The sequence below is a fragment of the Littorina saxatilis genome, linkage group LG10 (genome assembly GCF_037325665.1).
Source record: "Littorina saxatilis isolate snail1 linkage group LG10, US_GU_Lsax_2.0, whole genome shotgun sequence".
Taxonomy (NCBI): Eukaryota; Metazoa; Mollusca; class Gastropoda; order Littorinimorpha; family Littorinidae; genus Littorina; species Littorina saxatilis.
Window position 1 is genome coordinate 23110802 of NC_090254.1, and position 10968 is coordinate 23121769.

General features: G+C 40.9%; 1 long non-coding RNA gene across 1 annotated transcript in view; it reads right to left on the reverse strand.

The window, feature by feature from the left end:
* The window catches only part of LOC138978447 (uncharacterized), a 177874-nt gene extending 169325 nt beyond the window's left edge, over positions 1-8549 (reverse strand). Inside the window, exon 1 of the long non-coding RNA XR_011459684.1 lies at positions 8153-8549. This is a non-coding gene — a long non-coding RNA (uncharacterized lncRNA). The remainder of the gene's footprint in view (positions 1-8152) is intronic.
* Between the last annotated feature and the right edge of the window lie 2419 nt (positions 8550-10968).

Consider the following 10968-nt stretch of genomic DNA (forward strand, 5'->3'; position numbering starts at 1 on the left):
GCATTGGGTTTGTCTCGTCAAAGTATCGAAATACGATCATGATAATTGGAGACGAGAGATGATGCATGCGTGTCTTCGTGTTTTTCAAGCCCTGAGACTTTCGCTGTGAACGTGGGATCTTTTTCGTGCGCATGTGTGCACACGGGGGTGTTCGGACACCGAAGAGAGTCTGCACAAAGTTGACTCCGAGAAATAAATCTCTCGCCGAACGTGGGGATCGAACCCACGCTGATAGCGACCAACGCGCTACAAAGCCAGCGCGCTACCAACTGAGCTACGTCCCCGCCCTTTTGAGATTGGATGCTAACCCTAACCCGAGACTGTATTATGAGCTAGTTTACACTTTTTCTAATCTAAGTCTAACTTTTTCTAAGTTGAAAAAAGGGCTAATTGTTACATTATTCGGGGGCGGCTTGTTACATTATTCGGGGGCGAATTGTTACATTATTCGTTTTTGTTACATTATTCATTGTATCAAGGTGGGCTTTTCTTGAGAGAGAAACAAATGCGGAAGTAATAGAAAGCCTTGTAAGGGAAGGGGCGAAGGAACAAGGAAAGAAAGGAGGAGGAAGAGGAGGACGAGTGGTGGTGATGATGATTATGATGATGATGATAATGATGATGATGATGATGATGATGATGATATCTTGTGTTCTTGATCCTGCATGCATATTGTGAGTGTGTACGGGTGTGTGTGTGTGTGTGTGTGTGTGTGTGTGTGTGTGTGTGTGTGTGTGTGTGTGTGTGTGTGTGCGCGCTATGTCTATCTGACTATCTGTCTCTCTGTCTGATGTTTGAGAGAGAGAAGGGGGATGGGGAGGGAGGGGGGGGGGGCAGGAAAGAAAACGAAAGATAGAGAGAGACAGACAGAGAGATACAGAGAGAGAGAGAGAGAGAGAGACAGAGACAGAGACAGAGACAGAGAGAGGTTGAAATACAGAGGTAGAAAAGGATAGAGGGAAGGAGGGAGAGATTAATGTGTTACAAATTATGAAACGTTCGACGCAAAAGTGATGAATATATCAAACCTCAGACAAAACCACAGAAATGCAAACAAAAATGAAGCTAGATGAGTTATCAGTCCGACATTGTCTTCGAACAAAAGAGAACAATCTGACAGACAAGAGGGAGCACAATGGTGTGTATCTGCAATACATTTGCCCGCTTCTGCTCCATAAATGATTCATGACCATGCACAGTTTTGCTCCTTTTGGAGTAAAAAAAACTAAACAATCTCCCTTTTCTATTAGCTGTTTCCAACCCATTCATCCTTCACTCAATGAGCATTTTGGGATTTGTTTTTTCCCTCAATGAAAATAAATGACACCGTTGCAAAAATTCTTACAAACTGCTGAGAAATTCTATCGAGCCGACACAAAAATCAGACTGGGAAGAACGAAACTGTGAATATATCTTAGACCTCTTTTCTGAGGTTAGTTTGCGGATTGGAGGGTTGCCTGGTTGGCTTGTTGTTTTCTGGTTGGTTAGCTTCTACTCTGTCCGTTAGCCCCTTTGCGCATGTCTGTATGTGTGTGTGGTGGGAGGGGGGGAGAGGGGGTTGAAACCAGGCAACGTAAAAACAGTCCTTCTCCAATTTCCTCTACGTTGAAATCAGTCGATGAGAAATATGACTGTTCTTTGTGCTTATTCCAGTAAATAACATGACAAAGACAATCTTTCATCTTTTGTTCCTGATGAAAAGCGTAGCAGCGTTTGTATGAAGCAACACAAATGGCGGCGGGAAGACAAAAGCGTGGTATCTTTTCACTGGGGGAAAATGTCAACGTTGTCGGCCCTAAAGGTCATTCCTACTTCAAAAAGGTTAGCGGGCGAGCGAGTGGGTTATTCGACGTAGATATAAGTTATTTTGTTAGCTGGTCATCCCGTTGTTTGGTTGGTTGATGGATTTGTTGGTGAATAATATCAGAATGATATTAGAATATTGAAATAAAAACCATCATAGAATGGAACAGCCTCACCGACGACACAGTCAGCCTGCCTTCTACGCCTTTTCGTCGGCACTTGGGAGGCAGTTGGTTGCAACCAAAATCTAAGCAACAGTTCTGTCTAACTTTTAAACATTACGCTGTACATAATTTATAGGAGAGACAATTTGCGATAGTGTGTCAAGAGCTCAGTTTAAGTTGCGCTGCGCACAAACAACTTTGGTTTTTGTCTCCGTGTAGAAATCATAAATAATAATAATAATAATGGACATTTATTAATCGCCGTTTCTCACAAGAGCTCACGGCGATTTACATATTAATTTCTGCCGTGTGAGATGGAATTTTTTACACAATATATCACGCATTCACATCGGCCAGCAAACCTCAAGCCTATTAGGGCGAGCATTCACCTTTCACGGCCTTTATTCCAAGTCACACGGGTATTTGGTGGACATTTTTAGCTATGCCTTTTCAATTTTGCCAGGAAAGACCCTTTTGTCAATCGTGGGATCTTTAACGTGCACACCCCAATGTAGTGTACACATTGTAGCTAGTGCTTAAAACAAACGCTTATACGATTTACCGTAATTTAGGGCCATCTGCAAACACAATGACATTTTCACGACGCTAACATACCCACAGAGGTGTGTGGTATCTTCAAAAGATGCTTTTGTTTTCGGACGATGAGTTTGGAGGCTTGATCGATTTTACTCTTGGTGCAAGGCAGGGCCCTATTTCATACCATGGATTTTTCTAGCGCGGGATATTACTTGACAGAGAGAGAGAGAGAGAGAGAGAGAGAGAGAGAGAGAGAGAGAGAGAGAGAGAGAGAGAGAGAGAGCGAGAGAGAGAGAGAGTCCAAATAAATCATCCACTTTAGTACTTTAGTGATCACGTATTCTCCCTTGACACGACCTGAACTGAGATAAAGGTCACACACGAGCAGTAGTCTGTCCTGCTTTCACTCGAGGGCAAAGTAGAATTCTACTTCGCGGTAGACCAAAGCGGAATCTCTCGTCTCCTCTATCGAAAGCATGGAGCCAGATTGGGATTCCGATAGTGGCCTAGCGTCAGATGGGTATCATGATGTCTACGGGTCTAATCACAATTGCAATAAGGTCCAGGATGTTAATTAAAATGTCCGCTAGGTTTATTGTCTGTGTTTAGGGCAACGGGAGAAGCGTTTATCCCTGTCACCCGAGGGCAGATCGTTGACCACATCATTTCTGTGGCGTCCATGTCACCATGGCAACGTATTCAGCGTAAGTATCCTCTCGATATTGAAAGAGACTTTTCCTGCCAATAAGCTATCTTGTAGGTGTACAGTTCGGTTTGGGGTTTGGAACAATGACATCAGAGAGCCGGCGTAACGCGTTCAGCTTTCCCCCGGCATTCAGCTTTCTGATTCGGCCTCGTTGATCTTGTATAAACTCCACACTGAAAAGACTCCATCCCTTCCATAGTACAGTGTTCTAGATGATCGAACGTGTAGCAAAGACGTGTACGTGTACGTGTAGATATTGCATATGTTGTTTTGCTCCCCACAGATCTTGGCAAACGCTTGACGTAAAAACTAGATTTGATGACGTTACCCGTACACGTTCCCGTACACGTTCCCGTACACGTCCTGAAAAGTGCTGATCTAGATCTTGCTAATACTGATGATCGAGCTTAGGTACTCTACATTCATGGGATCAAGTTCGTTCAACCACAATTTGTTTTATTTGAACTTAGAAAGTTGCTTCATCCTAATGTGCACGTTTTCAAAGAAATCGAATTTTTGGGTGAAATCTATCAAATCTATCATGCTTTTTTTCCCTTAAATAAGTGAAAGTGTACTTCTTTAAATTGACCATAAAACAACATATCAGTCTCGAGTATATATCGGATCAGAAACCTGAATGCCGGGGGAAAGCTGAACGCGTTACACCGGACGAGACGAACGGTTTCATCAAACTGAGGTTTGTGAACCTTACTGAGCTAAGCTCATTCATTATCTGTTCACTATCTTTTCATCATTTGTTTTGTCCGTCCATTTAACAGTCTACTATCACTAGGAAAAAACCTGAACGAACAACGGAAATGAGCGAAAACAATCATATTTTAGTCAAAAGAAAACAAAATGCACCAGTGTGACAGAAATCGTCAGGCAAGAAGATGATGACAGGCCGCAAAACGCACACGCCGCCATAATCATGAAGTCATGCTCAACCACCTGTATCAGTTTAATGTCGTCATGCATGATTGAGCACAAGGACGCACATAGAAATACACCGGAACTTGCCAGCCAATCGGGAGATACGCTTGATCGCCTTAAAGAGACAGAGCAATTATCAACATAAAACAATTATTACAGGGGATTTCCTTCAAACGCATGGCTTATCCGGTTCGATCTTACAGATCCGTTCGTCCATTTGTATTTTGACAGTTATTATTCCACAGATTTCAGAGAGAGGGAGAGAGAGAGAGAGAGAGAGAGAGAGAGAGAGAGAGAGAGAGAGAGAGAGAGAGAGAGAGAGAGAGAAAAGAGAGAGAGAGAGAAAAAGAGAGAGAGAAAAGAGAGGGAGAGTACCCTTGCTTTCCATTGCCACGCAATTTAATCGGCACCGAATAGCCAAATAAGTTGAAGGGTTATAAAAAAAAATCAACAAGACCAGCCAACCATTGCAACGCCGGCTACGATATTTCTTAGCCAGCCTCTGCTTTTAACCCTGTCAGCAAAAGGCACTATCCCTAGTCAATCACATTGGTCTCATTTCGCTTGCACAGCAGTACATTATTGCTCTCTAATGAGGGATGTCGTCAGTGTTGGCATAATGTGACACGGGTCATTTGTCCCGCCATGAATGAGTGAACACGCGTCATTTGTGGTTGCAGTTACTCTAGATTTCAATCTTTGTTTGTGAGATTTGTCATGTTCATTTTGTGTCTATGAATTAGTTATCAAGCTGTCGGTTAGCAGATACGTAATCTGTACTCACACACACAAACCAACAAAAACCCGGAGTACGGCTATCTTTACGGCAGTGCACGTTGTCTTCCCAATTTGATGAATCACCGACTCGGCGCCGAGTTGCCCAGCGAGTGCTGAGCGTGGGTACGCCAAACAACAACAACCACAACCACAACAACAACAACAACCACCACAACAACAACAACAACAACAACAACCACAACCACAACAACAGACAACGGTATTTTGTATGTTTCTTCGCCTGAGTTTAAGTCTAATTATCCACCCCCTCCCGCCCTCTTTTTCATACACCCACAATACGGAATTGGACATATCAAATTTCGTTTAAGTTGTGGAACTGCTGATATTCATATGTATTTTCCCTTCCAATATTATTTTAGTCCTGGTTCTGTTCCTGGTACGATGTAGGGACTTCAACAAACACTTTCGGAGCTATTCAGCATGCACAAATTACTTATTTTCATTTTGTTTCCAAAGCAAGCACACAGACAGAAACACCCAACACCTAAAAATCGACGTCGTCGTGGAATTTTGCCGTAACTCGTTGTAGACAGCTTTTGAGGAGCAGGATAACATTTGTAAAATAAAAGAGTGTTTATATTCCTTCTTGGTATGGATAGAAAGATACAATAAGGCCAAACAAAAAAATAGGTGTGGTTAAGGTAACATAGCCACAAAAAAATAGGGTAGGAAGGTAGGCAATCACTTTTTTTTTAAACTTTTTTTTCTAATGTGTACAAATTAAACCTACTCGACAGGGAAATAAGTGTGCGACTCGAGCGCTGTCGCTTTTCATTGCGTTTTCTGCACTCGGTTTTTTTTTGTTTTTGTTTTTGTTTTTTTGACAAATGTATTAAAAAGTTATTGGGTCGGCCCCTAAAAATAGGGTAGGTCGGGTTACCGTAACCACACCTATTTTTTTTTTTAGGCCTAATGTTAAATCATGTATTGTCAATTATATTCTAGAGAATATTTCTCATATAGAATGATTTACTAAGTCTAAAAGCACAAACACATCAAAATGGCCAAGAGTAACACAACATTTCCACGACGACATCGAAATGTTGATGTAAAGGATTTAGCAGTTTTCTGAATGTCATTAATTTTATCCCCTGTCGAACTCTCTCCTTTCGGAATGCCTATTGCATGACGCCAATAATGGTCGCAAAAAAAGCGTTGACCATTTTGGACTGCTGAATCAAAGTAGCTTGATCAATGTCGTCCAAATTGATGATATCTTCACACAATTCCAAGATCTCTTTTACACTTCAACCGAAAAGTACATGACAATTTTGTCAAACAAAACTCGTCGTAGCAAAATAAACACAAGTACACGTTATTTGGACCACCCTGTATATGAACCGCACATGAATTTCTCGCTCGAGATAGTAAAAATGTAATTATTGTCCATGTCTGCATATAACCGAAAGACCAATGCTGTGCATTTTCGAAGTTGAAGAAAAACGGGCGACAAATCGAAAGCAGGATCTTGCAAATAACGAGGGAACTGTCGCGCTGCGCTGTTTGTAATTTCCAGAAAGCCACATCCCCTTCAGCTCTTCCGTTTGCTGCTCTCTGAATGTGATTCCCGCCAAATTGGAGACTTTATAAAGTTAGACAGAATTTCAAGGCGCTTTCTGTTTCTCTGTCTCATTATGTCTTTATTTATGCCTTTCTGTGTCCCTCGCAGTCTATGTCTGTCTGTCTGTCATTATCCCTCTGTGTCTCGTTCTCTTCTTCCTCTCATTCTCTGTCTGTCTGTCTGCCTGTGTATGTCTGTCTGTCTCTCTCAAACTCTCTGTATTTGTCTGTCCCCGCCTGTCTGTCTCTCTCTCTTTTTCTGTCTTTCTGTCTGTCTGTCTGTCTGTCTGGTTGTCTGTCTGTCTGTCTGTCTGTCTGTCTGTCTCTCTCTCTCTCTCTCTCTCTCTCTCTCTCTCTTTCTCCCTCTCTCTCTCTTTCTCTCTCTCTCTACTTCCTGAAGTATGTGTAAAACATACGAGGAGAGTTAATTCTACTTCATCTGAGCCTTCATATTTTAGTAATACTACTCATTGAAACAAAACATTCACACTTTTATTTAATGTATTACTACAGTTCGACTGTCCAATAAGATTATACAAAAAAGACATCAAGGACAACAACACGAAACGAAGAAACAAAGACAATTAATGGCGAAAATGGAAAGAAAAGTAGAGAAGAAGGAAGGAAAAGTAGAGAAAGAAAATAAAGAAACTAATAAAAATGATATAACTTCTCCACGTGACTTTCTTTTATTCTAAAATCAGTAAGATTATTAGAATATCCCCGTCTCGCCATATGGCACATTTCTGTCTCAGAATTAAGACACATCTGACGAACCACCTTTCTTAAATGCACACTCTTTCCCATTGTTAAAGGCACACTCCTTCTCGTGCGAGCAGTTCAGCTCACCATCCTTGTACTTCGTCATGCACAGACCAAAACTGATCAGCATCCTGAGTGGTTTGTGTGCGTTGTGGGACATCTTTTTAATGAATTATTTCGTAAATGCCACTAGGTGGTTGTTGTTTGGTTTTTTTTAGGAGTTAATACTTTATTAATACGTTGAAAAAAAAATCTAACTCATCTCAGCACGCAGTAAGCTTGACCATATCTGAGATCGAGATGGTGAGCTGAAACGTTTATACGGAAAGGTGTGTGCCTTAATCAGAAACTGAGAAAATAATGTACAATGTCACACACAACTGCACACATCTGTTATTGCGTCCTTTAATCATTCAATTTCAGCACGAATCAGGGGTGTTGATTGGCTTCATAATTAGGTTTTTAAATGCCTCTCTCTGTTTGCTTTGCTGAGCAAGTACGTATACGTCACCGCAGTGTCATCCTATTTGCTGATGTTCACAAAGACACCTGACGGCTTGGTCTTAATTGTTTCTTCGATAACACTAACAGCTGTACCGCATACATGTTAATTGAAGTTAGAGCTTAAGTTGGACTACACGTACAGTGAGAGTTTCTTTCTTTCTTTCTTTCTTTCTTTATTTGGTGTTTAACGTCGTTTTCAACCGTTCAAGGTTATATCGCGACGGAGGGAAGGGGGGTGATGGGATAGAGCCACTTGTCAATTGTTTCTTGTTCACAAAAGCACTAATCAAAAATTTGCTCCAGGGGCTTGCAACGTAGTACAATATATTACCTTACTGGGAGAATGCAAGTTTCCAGTACAAAGGACTTAACATTTCTTACATACTGCTTGACTAAAATCTTTACAAACATTGACTATATTCTATACAAGAAACACTTAACAAGGGTAAAAGGAGAAACAGAATCCGTTAGTCGCCTCTTACGACATGCTGGGGAGCATCGGGTAAATTCTTTCTCGTCCCAACCAATATGGGACTCCCCCTAACCCGCGGGGGGCACAGCTGTCGTTCGGGGAGGACCAACTGCAATCTGTTTCTTTAGTAACTGAGTGAAACACATTATTGCAACTATTGATGCGGATGCGTTCAACGGGGATGCTTTAAGGCGGTCCTTCATTGAGCCCCAAGTCGACTTCGCGAAGTCTTTTGTTACATTTAGTCAAGTTTTGACTAAATGTTTTAACATAGAGGGGGGAATCGAGACGAGGGTCGTGGTGTGTGTGTGTGTGTGTGTGTGTGTGTGTGTCTATGTATGTATGTGTATGTATGTGTGTGTGTGAGTGTGTGTCTGTGTGTGTGTGTGTCTGTGTGTGTGTGTGTGTGCGTGTGTGTGTAGAGCGATTCAGAGTAAACTACTGGACCGATCTGTATGAAATTTTTCATGAGAGTTCCTGGGTATGATATCCCCAGATTTGTTTGGATTTGTTCGATAAATGTCTTTGATGACGTCATATCCGGCATTTTGTAAAAAGTTGAGGCGGCACTGTCACACCCTCATTTTTCAATCAAATTGATTGAAATTTTGGCAAAGCAATCTTCGACAAAGGCCGGACGTTCGTATTGCATTTCAGCTTGGAGGCTTAAAATGTAATTAATGACTTTGGTCATTAAAAATCTGAAAATTGTAATTAAATTGTTTTTTTATAAAACGATCCAAAATTACGTTTATCGTATTCTTCATCATGTTCTGATTCTAAAAACATATAAATATGTTATATTCGGATTAAAACAAGCTCTGAAAATTAAAAATATAAAAATTATGATTAAAATTAAATTTCCGAAATCAATTTAAAACCAATTTCACCTTATTCCTTGTCCGTTCCTGATTCCAAAAACATATAGATATGATATGTTTGGATTAAAAACACGCTCAGAGAGTTAAAAAGAATAGAGATATAGAAAAGCGGGCTATCCTCCTCTGCGCAACCGCTACCGCGCTTTTCTGTAGTGTTAACGTCACTGCCTTTGCCACGAGCGGTGGACAGACGATGCATGCTACGAGTGTACGGTCTTGCGGAAAAAATGCAATGCGTTCAGTTTCATTCTGTGAGTTCGACTGAGCTTGACTAAATGTTGTATTTTCGCCTTACGCGACTTGTTTTTTTTTTTAATTTTTTTTTTTTTACCGAAAATTCAATGCTAAAGCTCCGTGCGCCCAGCTTCGCAAAGCATACTTCGCGTAGTCGACTTCGCCCAGTTAATGACATGCTTAAAGAGTAGTTTTGAAGTCGGGAAATAACGAAGGTTCAAAGTCGACGCTTGTACAAGACAGCAATCTATCAACGGTGAGTCCCTTCTCTGAAGCGTTAACAAAAGAAATACGTGCAAAAAACGCAATAAAATGATGACCCTTGGTCCGTTTATTACATCATGCACTCTGAAATTGTCAAAGATCACACACTTGAAGACACACCGTGGTATTAGAGTCAGCGAGGCACACTTTCACTAATCTGATGAAAAACGAACACTGTTATTCACTCGGAGAAAAACGAAAAGCCCACACATTTTCTTCTCGTCATTAATGACAACTTAATTTATGAGATAGAGAAAAATCAAACAGTGTTTGCTGTTTTAGTCCCGTTCTTTGCTGAATGTTTCTGTTTTAAAGAAAAAGAGTTCACTGAGGGCTAACCGCGAGCTGGACCGATTTCTTTTGCTTTGTAATTGCCAGTTGTTATTGCAACGATTTACTGCAGCATAACTTCTTCAGATTAGCTTTGAAACAGGGAAAAATCACGGTTCAAAATCGACGCTTAAATGTTCAAGGATGTAGTCTCTCTTACCGAGTACTTTTTTTTGTAGCGTTAAATAAAAGGATTGAAATTGAAACACACGGCAACACTGATTGTGTTTTTTCGTTCCCGACGCCAACATTAGTCTAGTAAGCAATATACAGGGATGTTGGTAAGATTCATTTTCGTCGACAGGTTAAACGTCCACACACAATTTCCAGAAAACTTCGACAGTCCTTTCCTACTCCTTTTACCCCGTCGTGAATAAGTTCGGCTATTGTGCAAAAATAACGACAAGTTTTCGGTGTTTTGAATCACAGTTTTCGGCGATTTGAATCAAATGGCGTTTTGAATCAAAATTGTCGGCGATTTGAATTACATTTCGACGTTTTGAATCAAATGTTTTGGCGATTTAAATCAAACTTCGGCGTTTCGCTAACTGGCGAAGTCAATAAGCACCCTTATTATTTTATGGTACTGATTTGTGGTATTGCTTTTATGTACTGAACTCTTTTCTATTTGTGACCCTCCACCACGGAATGAGTCGCATGTCACCTTTGCATGATTTTCATATTTTTACATTTTCATAAAGAGTTTTTTGTGCTCTATCCAGTGGTGAAAACCGTTTTAGAAAAGAGTGAAAACTGTTTGAATTATAAGCCTGTGACTAAGGTGACCCTCACACTGTTACTAGACACTCCCCGGACTTACATTAAGCCTAGCGCAGAACCGCACGAGGTGACATGCGACTCATTTCGTGGTGGAGGGTCACATTTGTGCTGAATCAGGTAAAGTTGAATACGGAACTAACAGAAAATCACTCAGCAATATTCAGTCGTGTAAGCTATAGGCGTAAGAACAAAAGTTTTCGTTACTGGTTCCCTATCGACTCTGTTTTAAGCTGCAGAACC